This window comes from Erpetoichthys calabaricus, chromosome 8 (genome assembly GCF_900747795.2).
Source record: "Erpetoichthys calabaricus chromosome 8, fErpCal1.3, whole genome shotgun sequence".
Lineage (NCBI taxonomy): Eukaryota > Metazoa > Chordata > Cladistia > Polypteriformes > Polypteridae > Erpetoichthys > Erpetoichthys calabaricus.
In genome coordinates, this window is record NC_041401.2 from 169,297,184 (window position 1) to 169,320,597 (window position 23,414).

Here is a 23,414-nt window from a genome sequence, read left to right on the forward strand (position 1 = left end):
CAATGGCAAGACCCTTAGGAAGTTAAGCAGAGGAAAGGGCTTGTTGACTATTTGGTGAAACAACCCAATCGTCGACCAAGCAAACGGGTATATCATGTCAACCTGCTGAAACTGCGGAAGGATAGGGAACCCAACCCCTCCTACAGCCAGCCCAGCTCACTCTTTGCTCACAAAACAGAACTTAACTTTGGCCCCAATTTCACCACAAAACAACAACAAGAGCTGGAAGCTGTTATCCTGTCTGTCCAAGAGGTAGTGAGCGAAAGGCCCAAACGGACCTCTGTGATTGCTCATGACACCGTGGCAGAACCCGGGGTGCTTGTTTGAGAATGCCTGTACCGACTTCCTGAGGCAAAAAGAGCTGAAGTGGAATTAAAGATTAAGCACATGCTGGAAGTAAGTGTTCCAGAGGAAAATCATGGTCCCTGGTCCAGCCCTATTGTCTTGGTCCCTGAGCCTGATGGGAGTTGGAGGTTTTCTAATGACTTCCGTCAGCTTAATCAAGTCTCACATTTCGACACCTATCCGATGCCACAAGTGGACAACCTCCTTGAGTGGTTACGGCAGGCCAAGTTCTTAACCACACTTGACATAACAAAAGGGTACTGGCAGGTTCCTTTAACAGACTCAGCGAAGGCTAAGACTGTGTTTAGCACTCCTAGTGGTCACTGGCAGTATCTTGTCCTTCCATGTGGGTTACACGGGGCACCCATGACCTCCCAGCATCTGGTGGATAAAGTGCTCCGTTCTCATAACTCCTATAGTGCTGCCTACCTGGATGATGTGGTCATCTATTCCAGAGCATAGAAGGAACACCTACAGCAGGTCCAAGCAGTATTACGGGCATTAGGCGAAAGCCAGTTTTCGGAATAATCCAAAGAAGTGCTTCTTTGGGTTAAAGGAAGCCAAATATTTAGGCTATCTGGAGGGTCGGGGTACTGTGAGGCCACAGTGTTCCAAAGTAGATGCCATACTGAACTGGCCCCATCCGAAGACCAAGAGGCAAATCCAAGCCTCTCTCATCTTAGCAGTCTGTTCTCCGATTTTCTGAGAAAACAGCGCACTTCACTGACCTAAGAAAGAAGAGGGCCCCACACAATGTGGTGTGGAATGTTACGGCAGAAACTGCATTCAGTAACTTGAAGTAGGCCCTTACGTCAGCACCGGTCTTTAAAGCGCCTAACTTCTCTTTGCCCTCCAGACAAACGCTTCAGTCACCGGACTTGGTGCCGTGCTGAGCCAAAGCGTCAATGGTGTTGGACACTCCGTTTTGTTCCTTAGTGGAAACTGTTGTACCAGGAAACAATTTATACGATGGTGGAATGGGGGGCCATGGTGATCACACAGCTGAGGTATCATCTCTTGGGCCATGAGTTCACTTTGGTTATGGATCATGCACCTTTACGGTGGATGGCCTTACACAAGGAGTCAAACCGATGTGTCACAAGGTGGTTTCTTGACCTGCAACCATACAAGTTTTTGCTCATTCATCGATGAGCATTGGTGTTGGCATGGAAAGAACCCCTTTCTCGGATTCACAACCTCTCGGTTGGGAAAGCCCAACCTGATGAGTCTGAGCTGAAGGGGGTGGGGGCGTTTCATACACATGCGTAAGGGAGGCAGCTAAAGGGCTTGATACAGGGTAATACCATGCCGGACAAGGGGGTGGCAGAGTGCACTGATCTTTTCTCACTCTCTCTCTTCTGAAGACCAACTAAGGGAAATTCAGACCGAGTCCGATGACGACACTTCCGGTCTTGGTCCTGATGATGTAACTTCCAGTTCTGGTCCCGATGATGTAACTTCCTCTAACCAGCTTTAAAAATAACATTTTTTGTTGTTTTCAAATCAGTTCCGTTGTGAACACAGCTCTGTAAAGAGATAGTTTTTTTTTTTCTCTTTGCTCTACCAAATCTTCAAGTACAGTATATGGGATGGCTACCCCAAACCTTTCTGTGGTGTCATTTGCATTATTTGACATCTATCAAAGGGTGCAATTGCAATAATCCCACATTTATGACAGCCCTGTGACACAGAAAGCATCCCACAATGGGGTTGGGGGCTGGAGTTGTGCTTGACATGGGATTGGATGAGATGGGATAGAATGAGGGCTTTGCCTAAGGCTGCAAATATGCAGCCATGTCTATAATGGCAGTAGTCTTTCAGGGTCCGATGTGATTATAGAACAGGAATTCACAACTGGGGAAACTTGTTAAAAAGTTTGTAGTTAATAGCGGCAAAAACTGCTGCTCAAACAACTACAACCACAGTGGTTCTTCCTAAAAACCCAGCCCCATTTTCCTCCATTCCATGAAAGCTATGATTGCTGCTATCAGTTCAAGAGCTCAGTTACACAAATTGGCTGAGATGTAAATATTAATTTATATCTCATTCAGTTATTTAAACTATAGCATCACTTCACTGAATTACAGCAACTAGTCATCAGAGCAGTAATATGGTCTACATACACACCATATACTATGTGTTAAAATACTGTGACTACATTTTAGTATGACATGTTCTACATGTATAATTAGACAGTAAAGTTAGTTATTGTGTAGACTTGCGCAGCCCACTCTGTGGTAATACTAGAGTGTCATTCAGCACATGTACTGTTTTCAGAATACTATGTTCTCCATCTGCTGTAGCTCATTATCAATAGTGAAAGAAACTTGCTTTAACAGAAGCTCTTTCTATCTCCATTTACTAGCTGTGACATCTCAAAATTTAGTACGAATTGATACTATACCGGATGCTTTTTCATAAACATAGCTGCCAATTCTTTGACTCCAAATGTACTGTCTTAATTGTAAATGACACTGACCACATATAGCAAAGGCAGTGAATCGCTCACTTTTCCTACAAGTCCAATGATATGCTTTAATGCTAAAGTGTAATCTGGTTTCAAAGAAAGATTTTTCCCTTGTAACATGTTGTTTATTTTTGAAAACATGCAATTGTTCTTAACACACACTACGTACACACGTTTATTTGTTGGGAGACTTTTCAGACATGGAAGATCCCATAAATGTAGACTTAATATTGATCATTCACCAGTGCACTAGCACTCTTTGCTGTTTAAATCACCGCCCCTACTCTGAGCACTATCTACACTAGACTTTGGATTGGTTTAGAAATGTGATGCTCAAGTCAAATTGTTACTCAGTCACTTAAAAGTGAATTCATTCATGGTTGTCTTGTCTCTGCTAAACTATAAAGGCTGTGAGAAGTTGTTTCAGCACCCGTTATTGAGTTAGAGGCAGTACAAGTTACCATTACAAATCAGCAGCTTCAGTGCTGGCAGCAGGAAATTCCATAAAATTAGGCAAGTCGGAACCTACTAAGTAGTCTTGCTAAATAAGTGGTCCATCTGAGGTCCCATTCACACCTAAGCATTTTTCTAGTATTGTAGCGTTTGAACAGAATGCTCCTAAACCGCTGGAAAAATTGCATTCCATGGTTTTCAATTACATTATTCACACCCTATGCGTTTTACCTTTTTAAAAACTAAACTGATACTTTATTACTACGTTTCTGTTACCGGATTGTACATGGGACACTTTTCTGCTTGGCTGTGCGATTGAGCACTGAAAATGATCGGCCCACCGTGCACCACGAGTGCTTCTTGCCTTACACACAGGACTGCTACGATAATCACAGGTTCACAATGACCTTAAACTGGTTCGATGAAATTCACCCGTCAGCAAATGAAGAATTGAAGATATAAGAACGTAATGTATGTTCAGTTCTTAGGTGATGATTACTGCTGTGCACGATAGTCATTTCCTCACTAGCTATTACTAAATCGGTTCACGGGCACTTGCATAAAATTGCATCAACAGCACCAGGCGGATGGGGGGGGAGGGTCAAATAACGCACTATTTTTTTACCCACATATCACTACTTGCGTGTTTTTCAGGATGATGCCTTCTTCATAGACAGCCTGGAATTGTCCTCTGGACTGCCAGTGTTGCAGAACGCATTTACTCACGACACCAGCAACATTTATCAGCAAGAATACAAGCAATACAAGACATCCTGAAACCAACAATCACCTCCCAACACCACAAAACCTCACTGCCTACAGAATGGAAATGTCATATTGTGACAAATAGACACGCTCGATTATCAAGAAAAGCATTGTTACTCCTTTTCTTTATACTGGTAGCGTTGCACATACAGGTAATGCTGACAATCGCTACAAAAAGCAATATTCAAATTAAACCCTTTTCTTTTCCATCTGACCCCATACCATGACGGCATCAGTGGTAGACAAACTCAGCCCATAACACACACGCACACCAAACTGAACGTCAAAGTAATTAGAATTAAATGTCTAGCTTTAGATGCAGTACAGCAGAGCATCCAGGGATGTCAAAGTCCGTCACTAAAAATATTACCTGCAAAACGCTTCTATGAAAACTGGAAAAATGCTTGAAAAACACTCAAAATACACCTGAAAGGCACCTTAAAAACGTCCCAAAACTTGTGAAAGACGCTTGCAAAAAGCCTTGAAAAATGCTAAACAAGCACTAGAAATATACAACACTCAAATGATAATGGACCCTGAAAGTGCGATGAAAAGTGAAAGAAGCAGGTGGGTCGGTAATGACGATTTATGCAAACTGCACCAAATTACAGTAACAGCAGGTGAGTGGGGTAGTGATTTAAAAAAAAATGTGGACTCTCCTAAATCTTAAAAGCATCCACGTTAATCTGAGGTTTTTTACACTTGTTTAACTTGGCGATTTACGCGGCGCATAACAAACACATTTTCGGTTTTCAATGTCTTAAAGTTATTGCAATGTAGGCAAATTTGGTTATAAAAAATAGGCACATAAACTAAAAATACAAACAAAATCTAGAAAGAAGAAAACCTGACCTGACAAACAGCGTGCAGAATCAAAGCGGAGAGGTTTACGTCACGACATCACGTGTTCCTTAAGTGAGATATGATTAGCTGACAGTCCATCGCGCGCGAACAAATTTTATCACGTGGTATACGTTTCTCACTGTGTGCCTATGGAACGCCGTTTGGTCATAAATGGTACACTTTAAAGAGTGCCCTCTACACTTGTTTTGCGTGTAAAAAGGTGTTTGCGGCTTTTAGTTTGTCAGTTTCGCTCAATCTCATTACAAAATATGGCTCAATAAACCAAACACACAATAAGAATCGTCTTTTTCTTAAAGTTTCAGCGGTCGGAACTGGGAGACAAGTAAACTTTTTTCACGTTGTCATTATGGGGTGTTGTGTATAGAATTCTGAGGAAAAAAATGAATTTAATCCATTTTGGAATAAGGCTGTAACATAACAAAATGTGGAAAAAATACTTTCCGGATGCACTGTATATATATATATATATATATATATATATATATATATATATATATATATATATATATATATTCTTTCTGCTATGTTTACATTTCATTTGCTGCCTGAAACTTCTGTGTATTCTATTTTCTTTGTAAAGGTTATGTGCCGTTATTGTTGTATTGTATTTTTTATTGTCATTGCATAAATAAAAACAAATACATACATAAAACAGAGATTATTGTAAGTCAGATGAGTTCAACATCATGGAGATCTTGACAGAAGAGGCTTTTTCACCTTGTCCTCTTTGTCCAGCTCTTCCCATTATAGATGACCATGATCCTAAAGATTTGCAGAACAACCTGACAGCCCCAGATTTCGGTAAAAATAATAATATGCAGTATTTGAATAGAAATGAGTATATAACATTGGGTTTTCACAATTTTTCATGTTTTAACTCCATCTCGGTTTTCCCCTGAATTGTGAGAAACTGACCAGGTACTGTACAGGTTTAATTTAATTGGATATAAAAACAATGTTTTGAATAGTTACTGATTTCAGTGTAGAGGCAGGCAAGTATTGTAGAGCACCCATGTAGCATTTTAGGGATTGGCAACAAAATAAATAAACAGCAAAAAGTGTTATAAATACAGGAAACTGTCCTTTATTTCTTACAATCCCATTATGGATTTGCTGTGTTAAGAGTTTATTTTTAATCATTTCACTGCAGTATTTATTATGAATAATCATTAATATCAACTTTGCCTTGATTTTAATTTATGTATTTATTATTGTCATTTTTGCCATTTCAGATTGTTACTCCTTGTCATGAATATCAGCCTGTTGTTGTTATCAACTTCACTGTTTTTAGACCACTACATACAACTTTGCATTTGATTTTTGAAACCAAAAAAGGCTACATTCTTACTGCAGCTTTATTGCCATTTTTTCACTCATGTGACAGAAGTGTGTTGTTTGTGAATAACTGTGATTAGCAAAAAAAAAACAAGATGCAATCAAAACTTTTCAGAAAGGATTACACTGCTCTCCTAACAATTGTTTTTCATCCAAACCTGCCCTTTGGGCCTCTTATTTCTAAGGACTTAACACTGGCAGTGATAAATGTGCACAAACCAACAGCTCTGGGGTTTCATTTCCTGTTTAGCTTCTTCACCATTGAGATCTTGCAAATTTGCACACATTCTGCACTGAAACAACGTAAAGTAGAGCAGCAACCAGCTGACAAGATTGTTTTATTAATTTTGCCCAGGTGGGGCACTTTTAGGGTAGACACCAGTACTACTATAAGATTTGGATCTGCTGCAAAATTAATTTGTGCAGTCAAAAAAAAAAAACAAACCAAAAACAATCAGATATGAGTCACAAATCAGAGTGTGGCCGTAGCCTTAAAAGACTTGTGCTTCTTCTTGAAGTGACTGTTCGATGTTCAACAGCAGCATCTAAAAAATATTAAGTTTGTGGGATCACTAAATCTGGGATCCAATGTGAAGGTTTTTTTTTTTTTTTTTTCCTGGGAGAGGCCCCGCCTTCACTGTTGGGGGTGGGGTATACGATTTTTGTGCTACAGCAGTGGTCAGAGAAGTGCTGTGTGAGGGTCGCAGATCCCACTTTGTACATGAGCAGTCAGAATGTGTCTGAATGGAAAGTACTGTATATTAGTGTAGCTGCCAGTGGGCCGCTGCCTTTGAATTTGCTATTGGCTAAGGGCGTTATATGCTTGCCTGCCTGGCTGCAGCGTCAACTGGGTGAATAGTGTAAGGTTAAGACCGTTAGCCCTGCATTGTATCTGCCATCCAGCAGGGACCAAATTGAGTAACAAATGTCAATTTAGCCACAGCTGTGTAGCATTGTAAAGAAGCAGGCAACCCTGAACGAGTAGCACACACTAGCCGCTGGGGACAGCAAGCGAAGTGCTAAATAATTACGCGGATGGGGAGGGGGTTTATAAACTTGGACAAGGGCGGCGGACAAGCTCCATCCACAGCAGACATGACAGAACAAAGCTTCTGCCTGTCAGTATCCTGGCCTCCCTTTCTTTACAAATCACACTTAATGGGGCTTCAAATGCCCACATCGGGGCAGCTACTTTATGATTGTGACACATCCAGCAGGACGGAGCCCCTATAAGCCACTCTGTTACCATGGTAACTGCCTCTAGGGCCTCCCCCTGCTGAGCAGTTGAGAGAGGCTTGCCTGGCATTAGATGCGACACCAGAAACCACCGAGGGGCCAACACTTAAAGTGTGAAAACACCTTGAATCCGTCACAAACAAATGAGAATGACCTCTGGACTGAAAAGCTGCTTCCCTGCGGCTGCCATTTCTGGCCTGGGCTCTGTGGAGAGTGGGGATGGGGAGGGGGCAGGTGCACAGGCCCTGATCTCTTGGCTCACATCTAATTAAACTGGAAGTGCCTTCGGGGAAATGCAGAATAGAAATTAAATGATAGTTTAGTTCCACTTAATAAGTGTGTGCAAGTTCCTTCGTAATGAGATGACATTTTTCTTAATTAAATTTAGTTTTGTTTTCTTTTGTTCAACATGCACCCTAACAAATTTGCAGCTGCTGCATCCTTAAATGCCAAGAAGTCATAAGGGGGACAAGTCACTGGTAGTCCTCAGGTTGACAAACATTTGCTACCAGGTGAACGCCAGTAATGGGCAATGGGAGAAAAAGCTTTTGAGTTGGGTTTCTTAAAACATTTTAATCTGAGGACGCAAATAAAAAAAAAAATCAGTACCATACTAGGACTCAAGAAGAGGATTATTACGATGATAACAGCGGGAGACGTACATAGACAGATAACAATGGCCATAATGTAATAAAAAAACAGCGAATGTTTTTGCTTCCATTCAAGCATATTTCTCACATGGATATTAGTCAAACAGAAAAGTGGGAAGCAAATACACTGTTAATAAAACAATAATTATCATTTAAAACAGTGAACAGATTATCACTGTCAGAGTAAACGCTTAGTGTGAAAATAAATCCCCCATAAAGGGTGTAGTGTGAGGGTAAGATCAGTTTTGAAAGGACGGTATGAATAGCCATTTAAACTAGTCACTTAACTCATGGCATTAGATAAGGAATAACGTCGTAAAAATATTTAATCAATGCAGTTTATTTATTTTATCTTAAGTAACTTTTTTTTAATAACTTTCTTCAAATGGGCTCCACTGTTAAATGCATTTACATTAAAATCATTTACATTTTTCTAAATGAGTTTGTAAATTGTTCCAACACCTCTGCTTTAATTTAACAATTTAATAAACTGCTTAATCACATTAACTACTGTAAATTATTACTAAACCATGTGTACACTATTTGTATTTTATATGGGTGACAGAATAAATCTCGATAAATAATTTGACTAAATGTCTAGTTTGAAATGTTTAGTCTAACAGTAGTCGTGCTTAATGTCAACCTTTTGAATGTCACTTTGTTGTCTACCCACCATGTGTATTATTATTCGCATTAGTGATGCTCATTGTGGCTTCCAGCCTAACCAACATAAAACTATACAGTGGAACCTCGGTTCACGAACGTCTCGGTACACGTATAAATCGGTTTTACGACCAAAAAGTTCACCAAACTTTTGCCTCGGTTCATGACCACACACTCAGTATACGAACAAGCCAGTTTCCCTTTCGGTTTGTATGTGTTCAGTCTCTCCTTGTGCATTTCCTGTGCAGCGAGCAAGAGAGAGAGAGCGAGAGAGCGCGACACACACATGAGTGAGAGACACACACACACACACAGGCAGCGCGAGACAGAGAGCTGGACGCATAAGGTAGAGAAGGCAATTAAAGAATGCACTGGGCTTGATTTTGTTTTCACTTCTGTTTACAGCGATCGGTTCGTAGCGTGCATTGTTGCAATGTTACTTTTCTTGGTGGTTTATTAAATTACAGACTTTTCCAAATGTTAATATTTTTTCCCTGTGCTTAAAACTCATTAAAAAAGTGTTTTTAGCCAGCGGTTGGTAGCGCTATAGCACGAACTATTGCAGTGTTTGTTTTCTCTGTTGTTCAAAGTTTTTTCAGTGTTATTCAATGTTTTTACATTTAGTTTACTATTATGCTGTACACTGCGGTGGGTTGGCACCCTGCCCGGGATTGGTTCCTGCCTTGTGCCCTGTGTTGGCTGGGATTGGCTCCAGCAGACCCCCGTGACCCTGTGTTCGGATTCAGCGGGTTGGAAAATAGATGGATAGATTATGCTGTGCATTCTATGGTTTAATTAACTATATTTGTGCTTAAAAACTTAAAAAAAAAATATATATTTACATACGGTCCGTATGGTTTGGAACGGATTAATTGTATTTACATAAAATCCTATGGGGGAAATTACTTCAGTTCACGACCAAATCGTGTTACAACCAGAGTTTTGGAACGAATTATGGTCATGAACCGAGAATCCACTGTAACTGACACTTTTGAGTTTTTTTTTTTGCAGTGAACAGCAACTTTTCATATTATCCCGGTGTTCACACAGTTTTCAACTGTCCAGCAAATATGCCCTTCATACTGCCAGTAGATGGACATTTATTGAACCACTTTAAAATATTGTTATGAGAAGCAATTTTTATTTGCTGAGGTATGATAAACTTTTTAACGTTTAAACGTAAAAGTTCCTTGCACCTCTGTTACAGATTTAGATTCAGTGTGTGTTATAATAGTAAACATACAATGAGATCTGGCAAGTTGTCCATGGCCACTGAACGTGCATTTAGCATATAGTAGTGCTACCACAGCTGGAATTCTGAATGGCATTACAACCCAGGGCTTCGAGGGCTGTTCTCCAAAATGAATCAAGATACATGGCAAATATTTGTTCTTTGTTTTTCAGAAATATATTCCTGCTGCTAAAGTGGAAAATTCAGTCCTCTTTAACTACTTTACCTAAGATCATTTGTACACTTAATTGCACACACACTGTCATCTCCTAGTTTATGTGTCTTAAACTGCAGGTTTTGACAGAGGATGGCTATGGCACAGCATTTGGGGTAGCGATACGGGCTTTTGGAATAGAACGTGTTACTACACGGTCATGAGGTGACCCATCACAAACATGTCCGTGATCCAAACTTTATAAGAAACACTACTCTATAGGCACAGTATGTCTGCTAGAGTTTATTCTCAAATACATCCTGCTCTTCAGAGTTTAGGTGACTTGTTGTCTGCCCACCCTTGTACATCATTATTCACATTAATTATGCTCATTTCATCCTTCTGCCCAACCAACGTAACTGGCAATTTTTGGGTTTTTAGCAAAGCACAAAACTGAACTGAAAGGCACTAAGACACAGAACTATCCTGGAAATGTTTAGCAGATGATACCAAGTGCTGGACAGAGTATTCCTTATGGAAAAAGGTGCTCTGTGCGATATTCAAAGTTCAGTGGTGCTAATCCCTCAAAACTCTATTTTAATTCCAGATTTTAATGTGTCAAAACAGGACAAACACCGAGGGGGGTGAATACTTTCATAAGGCACTGTATCCAGAGTTTCAAAACTTGAACAGCTCAGTGGGATATGTTCTGAGGTGCAACAAAGTTATTTCTCATTCATACATTTAGTATTCCTGTTTTACAATCTCTTTCATAATAAGCACACTCCCAAACTAGTGTTTACGATGTACTGTAACACTTATAGATTGTGGAACGACCACCGGACACAGACAGGCAGACAAGTTTAAAAGTACCACCACACGTTTATTTTACACTACTATTTACAATTAAATTGCCACACAACCCACAGACTCCCCCAAAGTCCAGGCCTCTCTCACTATCTTCAGGCCGCCTCCTTGCCTCTCCTCAAGACCTTGTCTTGCTCCTCTCCCGACTCCAGCCCTCGAATGGAGGGAGGCGGCCCCTTTTATAGCCACCCAGATGTGCTCCAGGTGCCTCCCGACAATCTTCCGCCGGCACTCCCCAGTGTGGCGGAAGTGCCGGCTGCGTACCCAGAAGATCTGGGTGTCCCCGATCCTCTTCTCCCCAGCACTTCAGAGTGTGGCGGAAATGCTGAGGTCCAGGGCTCCGTAGGCATCGGAGCGCCCCCTGGCAGTGACCACAGGGCCCTACAGGGCTGAGCTTCAAAGCTCTCTACCCATGGTCCCCAAAGCAACCAGGGTGGTCGCCCCCTCATGTTCTGGAGGAAGCACAAGTCCTCCTCCAGTCCTCCCGGGCGTCCCAGCTGGGTACCACCCCCAGCTGCGTGCCACAAGATAAATAGATATAGTACTTTATTCATTCCCTCTGGGAAACTTTTATGACAATTCATACATTTTTGTTTTCATTTTCTATCCTGCTTAACCAATATAGGGACACCGGGAGTCGGCGTCCATTCTGGTAGCAATGAGTGCCATGGGGGAACCAACCTTGTCATTAAGATAATGGATGAACAAATGGATGATTTTTCATATTATTACTCAAAAAACCCCTTTCACTGTGGGACTGGTGATTTTTTTCCATGTGACTATGGTTCTTTAGGTAAAAACAAACTTCCTAACATTTGTGTGAAATCTACCCTTAACAAGTTTTCAACTGGGCCCCCATGTTTTAATAATAATAATTCATTACATTTATATAGCACTTTTCTCAGTACTCAAAGTGCCATCCACACAGGGAGGAACCGAACCCACAATCTTCCACAGTCTCCTTACTGCAAAGCAGCAGCACTACCACTGCGCCACCTGTGAGGACTGTTGGAGAATTTATTTTAAAATAACAACTGGGATCTACAGTCCTAATTCTTTTCATAATTTGAAACACCTTGATCAGGTGCCCTCTTATTCTTCAGTTGCTTAAACTGAAAAGGTTCAGCTTCTTTAGTCTCTCCTCATAGCTGATAGCACTCAGCTCTGAAATCAGCCCAGTTGCTCTCCCCTAGACGTTCTCTATTGCTGCTGCACACAGTACTCCAGGTGAGGTCTCCTTAGTGCATTATATAACTTAAACATAACCTCACTCATACTCCAGTCATCATGATATATAATGCTTGTTCGCTTATAATAATAATACTACATTTTATTTATATAGTGCCTTTCCCATGCTATCATTTTCAAACTTAACCTTCTTATTGATTATATTCTTGTCCAGATTTTTTACGAATATTAAAAAGAGCAGCAGCCCCAGCCTTGACCCCTGAGGGACATCACTTTTAACATCACCTAATTCTGGAAAAGTTCTCATCACCATAAACTATCGCTTCCTGTGTTTAAACCAGTTTTGTACCCTGTTACGGACCTCACCCTAAATTCCTACTTCTTTTAGTTTTGACTCTAAATCAAGATGTGTCTTATATTGTGGCCTTACTAATAAGCACCATTTTATACAGCAGCTTTGCTAACAAGGAAATGATTCACAACCAGCAGTAATTTTAAACAGATCTGGATGTGTGTTTGTCTTCTCCATTATACTAGGGCCATGTCCAGGGTGGTTTTCCATTTTGCACTCCTTGTAGCTGGGACAAGCTCCACCACCCCACCCACAGCTAAGAACAGGATTAAGTGGGTTTCAGAATATATTTTGTAACACATTTGCTTCAAATATTACAAATCAGTCTCATTTTTATGAATTACACCTTTTGTAACTAACCACTATCAAAAATCAGCATTTGTTATACTGATAGTGCTTTTCTTGATTAACAAGATTATAGAACGCCTTTCCTAATAAGTCAATGAAGACTTTGTCATCTGTAGGGAGTACTTTTGAGTGATCCCCTGACCCTGAGCAGAGCAGAAAGGTCATTTCCCAGATCCCATTGTGGGGTTATGAATTATCTCACTAATGCAGAGCTACTGCCCTCTAGTGGGCTGTGAAACTAGTGCAGTATTCTCAAATGTAATATCAGCCCTTCCCCCTTCCATATTCTGTGCATCCTGACTGCATCCCATCCAGAATTTACAACAAACTGTAGTTCTATTTGCCATTCCAGCTTCATTTACAGTTTTTACTTTGACTTTTATATGGATGAATGAAGCACGTGGGTGACTTTCTGATTTCTTTCTCCAGGCGGCACTGGGTGTTGTACCAAAAAAGACACCAATTCAGCCAAAAGCTCACATTACAAGACAGACCAGATCGTTGATCCTGAAGCTTGTCTTGGCTCACAGTAGGAGTCACATCTGTCACGAGTGAGACCTGTAGACGCTGGCAAGGAACAGTTAATTCCATTGCTGGAGACACGAGAGACTATCATTTTCTCCTAGCAGACATATTCTTCAGAGTCAGGAAGCTGGAAACGCTACAAACTGGGCTGTATGATATTCGGAGAAAGCAGGTCTGATGATGAGAGACATGCGGAAAGGCAATTTATACATAATTGAGCTATCCTCTCCAGAGGCCATTAAACTGTGCCACTTCTCAGAGTGACCTACATAGGAGCAAGCTCTTCTTCGGGCGGTTCGCCTCCAAGAAAATATTCTGAAAGGAATAACGAGCTGGAGTCTTTTGTGATTTTTCAGTACATAAACAGTAACATGGCTCATTTCGCTCTAATCCACTTCTGATTTTCTCAAAAGTTATCCTTTTATCACCCTCTGTAATGACATTGCAGTGTGTCCCATTTAGGCTGGGATCCCATAGACTGTTGTAGGCAACTAAGGTTATGAGGAGAGCTGCTGGAAGGGCTGCTTCTCAGAGGGGAATGATGAAAGAAAGGAAAGTTTGAAAGTGTTCAGAACATGGAATTTAAAGGAATACTCCATCCATAAATTATATTTTTTAATATACTAGGGGGCTTTGCCCCTGCTCGCTTCGCTCGCCAAACCCCAGGCCTACGCTACGTGCTAACCTCACATATGGAGATGCGGATGTACAATTTACTTACTATTTTACATTACAGGAAGTAATTAACCATATTAAAAAATAGTAAAACGTAATAATTTGAAAGTAAATTATGTTTCATGTTGCGTTAGAGTTATTCGTTGGGTAATACGATTTTGTTCTGTTTGGCTTTGAAATTAACAGGCAACTACTTTTTAAACTTACACTTTTACAGTAAAACTTCAGTAAAAACAATTTTTTGAATTAAACTTTTGTCAATATTGCATTGAATTTTCATTCTGTATTTGGACTTTCATTATGACAATGCAACGTATAACTGCCCATGTTTAAATAAATAAATTATTATTGCATATTATTAATTATTAAATAAAATGACTTTTTCAAATGTTTGGCTCAGAGATTTGTTAATTGTCTTTGCAAAAGCCATTCTAATGGGAAACTGTAAACATTTTAATATGAATGGCATATCAAGATCTCCTTTGGTATATAATGTTATCCGTGGAAGATGTACTACATTACCTTTCTTGGACACATCCTTCTTTCTACAGTAATTCGTGCAGTGGAAGACCAGATGGTGTTAGCAGTTGTAGATATTCTACGGGATATTGTAAGTCAATGTTTTCATCTTCCACACGATCACCACCAACTGTTTCAGCATAGTCTATTGATATGCATTTAACCAATTTGTTGTGTAACGATAAACATTTTTGGCGTAAATCCATTTGACTTCATCATTTCTTGGTGGTAGGATTGCCCGTGTACTCATTTTTTCTGTTGATAACCCTTCATGATGAAATTCTTCAATAAGATTTGGACATAATATGCCTTTCTTAAATTGGGAACTTAAAAGTGAGGAAAACGTTAAAATTTATAAGAGCTGCAAGAGCAGGAACTGTGTCTGACAAAAGCATTGACACGAAAGAGAGGTGAGAATACCGTGTGTGGTTGAAAATGGTTGAGAGGAGGGTGTGACTTGAAAAAATCTCATGGCCAAAGTCTCGTGGGACTTGAAAAAATCTCTTCAAAAAAGTCTTGTCTTGTTGCAGGATTTTTTATATAATAAAAAGATTAATTATACCATGTAGTTTGTCGTGGTGGGCAACAAAAATTTTTAATCTCATGTTTTAGTGAATAAAGGATATAAAGTTTCTGCCAGAACAAGACCCATTGGACAATAGCAAGCAATATGAACCATCCATGAAAAAGTCTTCAGTTACTCATATAGCATAGTCCACACATCAAGTCATCCAGCTGTATGCTCAAAACATGCAAAATGTGTATATATTTACTAAAATATTGTTAAATTGATAACTCCTGGAAAATAAAAGTAGTCCATAAACAGGAAGCCTCTTCACATGGGATCTCACTTTTGAACTAAATTTGAAAAATATACATATTTTACATGTTGTAAGCAAATGACTGGATGACTTGACATATAGATGATGCGTCATGAGTAAAGTGTGATTTTTTTTTTATATACATTTTAAGATATTTTTCTGTTGTCAAGCATTGGTCCCCATAGATGCCTATTCTATTAGAAACTTTGTTATCTCCATTCTGCCTGAAAACATAAGAGTAAAATCTCAGCCACCACTACAAACTTCATGGGGTAAATAACATATTAAACAATATCACTTTTGAGTAGAGTATTCCTGTCATCAGTTCTGTGCGGAGTAACAATTTATTGGTTCCATTTTTGTTGTTGGCTGAGGCCCAAGTTTAAGACTGGTCACTTGCCTTAATCTAAAATAGCAAGAAGAGAAAAAAATGATAATGAGGACTTGAAAGCTCTGTTAGCTGGCTCATCCGACTGTTCAACGTTTTTTGAGCTGTCTACCCTTTGACTGAAGAGTCAATAGAGAAAAAAGCAGGACATTCTGCTCATTTCAAATGCAAATATTCTCAAATAAATCTTTAACAGAGACATATTTGGAATATGACCACTCTAATATATTGTTTCAAACATTTTGCATTTCTTAGAAGCTTCCTTTGATGCTGTAGATGACAGAGACTAGTCTAAAGATAAGCAATTCTCACCACATTTAATGTGCAGCAAAACTCTGTTTTTCACTAACAAATATTGAGAAACAAATAGCGTTTTTTTTTCTTCCACTGATATCTCTCATTTGACAGTAGAATTTCATTCACTATTCAAGGAGTAGATGTTGAGGTGGTGCACTCTTACAAATACTTGGGGGTCCACATCAAGTGATATTTTAGACTGGTCACAGAACACAGAGGAACTATAATAACAAAGAGTAGAGCAGGCTTCTTTTCCTTAGGAGACTACATTCCTTTAATGTGGGAAGTGACATCCTTTACATCTTCGACACCTCTGCATTAGCCAGTGCGATTTTCTACGCTGTGGTGTGCTGGGCTGGTAACATCAGTTCCAAATCAAAAAACTAATTAAAAGGGCAAGTTATAGGACACACTCTGAACCCCTTGAAGGTCTTAGTACAAGACAGAATTAAAATGCTTCACATTCTCTCTCTGTGACAAACTAACACTGAGGATTTTTCAGCCAACAAATTATTCAGCAAAAGTGTGTCAAGAAACACTACAGGGGTCCTTTATACCAACACTAATACATCTGTATAATGTCTCACTGGGACTGAGAAAGTCAAGTCAGTCATTCTGGTGTGTATTCAGACCATAGTGTGCGTGTATATACTGTATATATATATATATATATATATATATATATATATATATATATATATATATATATATATATATTTATTTAAAGAGCTTCTGTAAAAAGCCAAATTTTTCATGGGGACAAATAAAGATCGATCTGTCTATCTATCTAGAAGTTTAGTTCCTGATTAGTATTAATGTGCATTAATTTGTGTAAGCTTGCTTGTCATTTAGTATTTAAATAACATTTAGACATTTTGTTGAGCTGCCCGAAATTTTGTTAAATGCTAACTAAATAAATTTTCTCTTCTTAGCGCAGGGTTCTCAAACTCCAGGTTTTCATTCTAACCCTTTTCTTAATTAGTGACCTGTTTTTGCTGCTAATTAACTTCTTTTTAATTAATTGTAATTGACTTGCACTTGAAGACTCAGACCATTTAATTGTTTTTTTCCTTAATTAGCTGCCAAACAATAGTGAGATACAAAATGAGCCAAAACATGACCAGCAAACTGTGACCATCATACAATATCTGAAAATAAGAAGGGTGGATGTCTCAGGAATGTTGATCTGCTCAGGTCCATGAAACATTTGACCAGTGCTCTTAGAAAAGAGAAAATCAACAATTTCAGAAATGTCTGCTATTACACAATGTGAGCAGCAACAAGCCATGGAATTAAAGAACGGTTTTAATCAACAACAAGAATCTGCGCCTATTTGAGCAACTGGTTGGAGTGAAATTAGTTAGAATTTGAGGCCCTCACTTAGTTGCTCTTCTGTTTGCTCACTCACTTCACATTTCATTTCTGTTTGGGTGACGTTTAAGGAAAGACATGAAGCAATTCAGAGGAAGGATGAAGAAATTCAGGGGAACAAATCTTTAAAAACAAGTCAATTAAAATGAATTCAAAAGAAGTTAATTAGTAGCAAAAACAGGTCACTAATTAAGAAAAGGGTGAGAATGAAAACCTGCAGCTACGGCGGCCCTCCAGGACTGGAGTTTGAGAAACCTGCCCTAGCGTGACTTGCTTTATCCTGGTATAACATTCCCAGCATTGCCAATCATGTAACTGTCTTGGCGATCACAATCCTAAATATGCATCAGAGACACGAAAAGAAATTTGAGGCTGAGCAGTGCTTGGAAAGTGCATATCCTCAACCACTTCTGCAGGGATCAAGAAAGAGCGGTTGCTACATAACGTTGGGTTTGGGGGGTGGCTATCGTGTGGTGTAGAAAACACAGGAATGTGCATGTTGGTGTATTTTAGTTTGGTTTTGTGTGCAAAATATGCAGCATGTCACCTTTTTAAAAAAGACACTGCACTTCACTGTGATAGTGTATGTGAAAGATATAAATAGAACTGATTTGACTGGGGTGTGATGGGTTACACACATGAAGGAGGTGCTGAAGAGAGCACATGTTAACACAGGAGTGTGAATGAGGGATCAGGGAGTGGTATTCATTGTTTTCCAAAAAAAAACAACTTATAACCTCCATAAAACTATTTATTGAGTTTCCCATCCTATTGCAAAGTTTGCCTGTGTTACAAATGTTAATGTCGGTTTTGTGAAACTGTCTGTGAATTGAAACTTGCCTTTGTCACTTATCCCTATGGGGACAATTATATTAAAAAACACTGGACTTTGGTTAGGCTGTGTTTATATTTAAGTAAAACACCCTGCACAAAGGAGAATAATATTGAAAATAATTAATACCAACCTGTAAATACTGTGTACAGGTATGCTATTTTAATTTCAAATAATATAGAAATACGTATATGAGCAGTTTGAGACAATTCTCATCGCAAAGAAGTAAATTAGTAAATGGACTTGGAAATGATGTTTGCCAACTCAGAAGAACAGTCAAAAACACTCAAAACTAGGAGATTAAAGAAAAATCAATCATCAAGCCCAGAGCACGAGAGCAAAATTCTGTGTTTGAGAAATCAAAGCAAGACTCCAGAGTAAACATTGTCTATTCCTAATTTACTCGCCATCATGACCTGATTTGAAATGGAAAATGTGGGCGCTGATTTTAAGGTACTGCCTCCATTCCATCATTCGGAGCTTCACAGTCAAAACACATGAATGGCAACAAGGGCTGTGCCCAAAAATAACATGCAACCATGAAACAAATGTCACCGAGAAAATGATAAATATGAAACAATAGAAATTCATTATTTTAGATAAATAATAATAAAACTTATTCCTAATGGAACAAAGCTCAGATTCAAGTCATTACTTCCTTAAACAATGGAGTCTGTTAATCGTTGTGTATTTCTTTGTTTTGAAACAACCTGCATTTCCTCTCATGTACAGCCCTGGTGAAAAAACAATGACTTAGCAAGTGTTAATTCATTCCTAAAAATCCTGCATTAACGGCCATGTAAGGCAGACTTTAACAGTGTAGAGACATACATAGCACCATCTGCTTGTGTGCTGTGGAAATGCGTGTACTGCAGAAGCTCAATGACTTTCCTGCATTAAACACCTCATATGAACCTGACAAAGCATGGAACGCAAAAGTTATTGGGTGACCGAAGACTAATAATTACTAACAGGTAATCCACATGAGGCCGTTCAGGCCCGGCCAGTACTTGGATGGGAGACCAACCAGTAAAAGCTTGGGTCATTGTTGGAAGAGGTGTTTTTTTGTGGCCAACAGGTGGCGCGTACATACCCTGTGGTCTGTTAGTGGATCCCAGGGCCCCAGTGCAGTGATGGGGACACTGTGCTGTAAAAATGGTTCTGTCCTTCAGGTGAGATGGACACCTGAGGTGCTGATTCTTTGTGGTCATTAAAGATCCTTGGGTTTCCTTCATAAAGAGCAGGTTATATCTTGATGTTCAGGTTAAATTTCCCAGCTCAGCCTAGCCATTCTGGCTCCCAATCATGCTATCTATCTATCTATCTATCTATCTATCTATCTATCTATCTATCTATCTATCTATCTATCTATCTATCTATCTATCTATCTATCTATCTATCTATCTATCTGTCTGTCTGTCTGTCTGTCTGTCTGTCTGTCTGTCTGTCTGTCTGTCTGTCTGTCTGTCTGTCTGTCTATCTATCTATCTATCTATCTATCTATCTATCTATCTATCTATCTATCACCAATTCACCGCCTAATAGATAATGTGTGGTGAGCATACTGGCACAAAAAAATGTCTGCCATCACATCATCCAGGTGGATGCTACACATTGGTTGTGGTTGTAATGGCTCCTCATTCACTATTGAAAGCACATTCAATAGTGAGAAGGAAGGAAAAAAATAAAAATGAGAAAAATAAGGAAATATTACAAAACAATGGATTTTGCACCATATGCATAGTTGCTAATTATTAAAAAACTCAGTGTGGGCTGTGCAGTTCATGATGACAATTTTAAACAGAAAAATACACTATCAAGGACATTGGCATACAAGATATACGTAACATTCTCAAATCCAATCCACCTGCAAGTCTTTGGAAAGGGGGAGAAAACTGGAGCACCCAGAGGAAACCCACACAGACACAGGGAGAACATTCAAACTCCACACAGGGACAATAAAGGATTCACAGTGAATGCTGTGATGGTGAGCTTCCCAGGCTCTGCAACAAAGCACACCCATGTTGAAACATTCCCACCACCATGCCCAACAGTTGTTATCAGGTTCTGCAGGTCAAAAGCTGTCTTTGGTTTTCACCAAACATATCTTCTGGGACCATTGCCAAAGAATTCTATCTTTGCCTCTTCTGTCCAGACCAAATTTTCCACAACTCCTGATCTTTGCTCTGGTGTTCATGGACAACTTCTAGTCTTGCCCTGATGTTCCTTCTGGGCAGCAAAAGTTTCCTCCTGGCACACCTCCCTTGTCAATCAGATTTCTCATTCCAATGCTAGACTCATGCACTTTGACATCAACAGTGACAAGAACTTCAGTACCTGAGAAATTCTGGGGTTCTTAGAGACATCTTAGAGACATCTTTTCACATTTTGCCTTCTACTTTCAGGCTGAACTTGCTACATATTTTGTATATACAGTGGATTCAGAAAGAATTTTGACTTCTTTATGTTCTGCACACTTTACTGTGTTGTAGATTTAACTTTAAATGGATATATTTGCCATATTTACCCATCAATCTACACTCATTAACCCATAAAGACAGATGTGTTTTCAGAATGGTTTGCAAATCTTTTGTATCTAGACGTTCTCAGACCTTTGCTGTGTCACACCAAATTGTGGTCTGGTGTCTCCTGTTTGCTGTAGATTATTATACTTTAATTGAGTAACCAAGCAAGAAGGGCCTTGGTCAGGGAGGTGACCAAGAACCCAGTGTTCACTCTAAGAGAGCTTTAGACGTCCTCTGCTAAGGAGGGAGAACCTGTCAGAAGGGCCACCATCTCAGCAGCCCTCCATCAATCAGGTGTTTATGGTAGGGTAGAGTGGCTGGACAGAAGCCACTCTTGGGTAAAAGGCAAATAACAGCCTGCTTGGAGTTTACCAAACAGCATTTAAATGACTGAGTGCCTGAGGATTAATACAGTCATACAGTATGAAAAAGTCTGGGAACCCCTCTCAGCCTGCATAATAATTGACTCAACTTTCAACAAAAGAGATAACAGTGGTATGTCTTTCATTTCCTAGGAACATCTGAGTACTGGGGTGTTTTCTGACACAGAGATTTTTAGTGAAGCAGTATTTAGTTGTATGAAATTAAATCAAATGGGAAAAACTGGCTGTGCAAAAATTTGGATCCCCTTGTAATTTTGCTGATTTCAATGCCTGTCACTGCTCAATGCTGATTACTTACAACACCAAACTGGTTGGATTAGCTTGTTAAGCCTCGAACTTCATAGACAGGTGTGTCCAATCATGAGAAAAGGTATTTAAGGTGGTCAATTGCAAGTTGTGCTTCCCTTTGACTCTCCTCTGAAGAGTGACAGCATGGGATCCTCAAAGCAACTCTCAAAAGATCTGAAAACAAAGATTGTTCAGTCTCATGGTTTAGGGGAAGGCTACAAAAAGCTATCTCAGAGGTTTAAACTGTCAGTTTCAACTGTAAGGAATGGAATCAGGAAATGGAAGGCCACAGGCACAGTTGCTGTTAAACCCAGCAGGTCTGGCAGGCCAAGAAAAATACAGGAGTGGCATATGCGCAGGATTGTGAGAATGGTTACAGAAAAACCCACAGGTCACCTCCAAAGACCTGAGTCGCTTGTTGTATGCAAATGCTCATTTAGACAAGCCAGATTAATTTTGGAACAAAGGGCTTTGGACTGATGAGACAAAAATTGAGTTATTTGGTCATAACAAAAAGCGCTTTGCATGGCGGAAGAAGAACACCGCATTCCAAGAAAACACCTGCCTCCTACTGTCAAATTTGGTGGAGGTCCCATCATGCTGTGGGGCTGTGTGGCTAGTTCAGGGACTGGGGCCCTTTATAAAGTCGAGTGTCGGATGAATTCAACCCAATATCAACAAATTCTTCAGGATAATGTTCAAGCATCAGTCACAAAGTTGAAGTTACACAGGGGTTGAATATTCCAACAAGACAATGACCCAAAACAGTTCGAAATCTACAAAGGCATTCATGCAGAGGGAGAAGTACAATGTTCTGGAATGGCCGTCACAGTCCCCTGACATGAATATCATTGAAAATCTATGGGATGATTTGAAGCAGGCTGTCCAAGCTCGGCAGCCATCAAATTGAACTGAACTGGAGAGATTTTGTATGGAAGAATGGTCAAAAATACCTCCATCCAGAATCCAGACACTCATCAAAGGTTATAGGAGGCGTCTAGAGGCAAAAGGAGGCTCAACTAAGTATTGATGTCATATCTCTGTTGGGGTGCCCAAATTTATGCACCTGTCTAATTTTGTTATGATGCATATTGCATATTTTCTGTTAATTCAATAAACTTAACGTGACTGCTGAAATACTACTGTTTCCATAAGGCATGTCATACATTAAAAGGAAGTTGCTACTTTGAAAACTCAACCAAAATCCAAAGAATTAAGAGGGGTTCCCAAAGTTTTTCATATGATTGTATACTCTGGTTTGATAAGACAAATATTAAACTCTTTGGGCAGGATTCCATGCACTATGTCTGGCAAAGACCAAGCACTGCTCGTCACCTGCCTGATACCATCTCTATGGTGAAGAATGGCAGTGGCAGGGATAGGAAGACTGGTCAGAACTGAATGGAGGATGAATGTAGCCAAATACAGAGAGGTCCTTGAAGAAAACCTGCTCCAGAGTGCACACCACCTCAGACAGGGGCAGCAGTTCACCTAAGAGCATGGCAATGACCTGAAACATACAGCCAAGATAACGCTGGAGTGGCTTTGAAATGCCAAGTAAAAGCCTTGACTTTAACCCCATAGGAGGGTTCCACATGTGGAGGGACCTGAAGATGGCAGTTTACAGACACCTCCACTCCAATGGAACAGAGCTTGGGAGGATCTGCCAGAAAAAAATCAGATAAACTGCTCCAATGCAGGTGTGCAAAGCTTGTAGAGACTCAAGAAAATATGAATGGAATTGCTGCCAAAGGGGCTTGTGCCTCTTCAAGGGGCTTGAATTAAGGGGCTAAATACTTATATAAATAAGAGGTTTCAGTTTTTGATTTTTAATAAATTTGTACACCTTTCTGAAAAGATGTTTTCACTCTG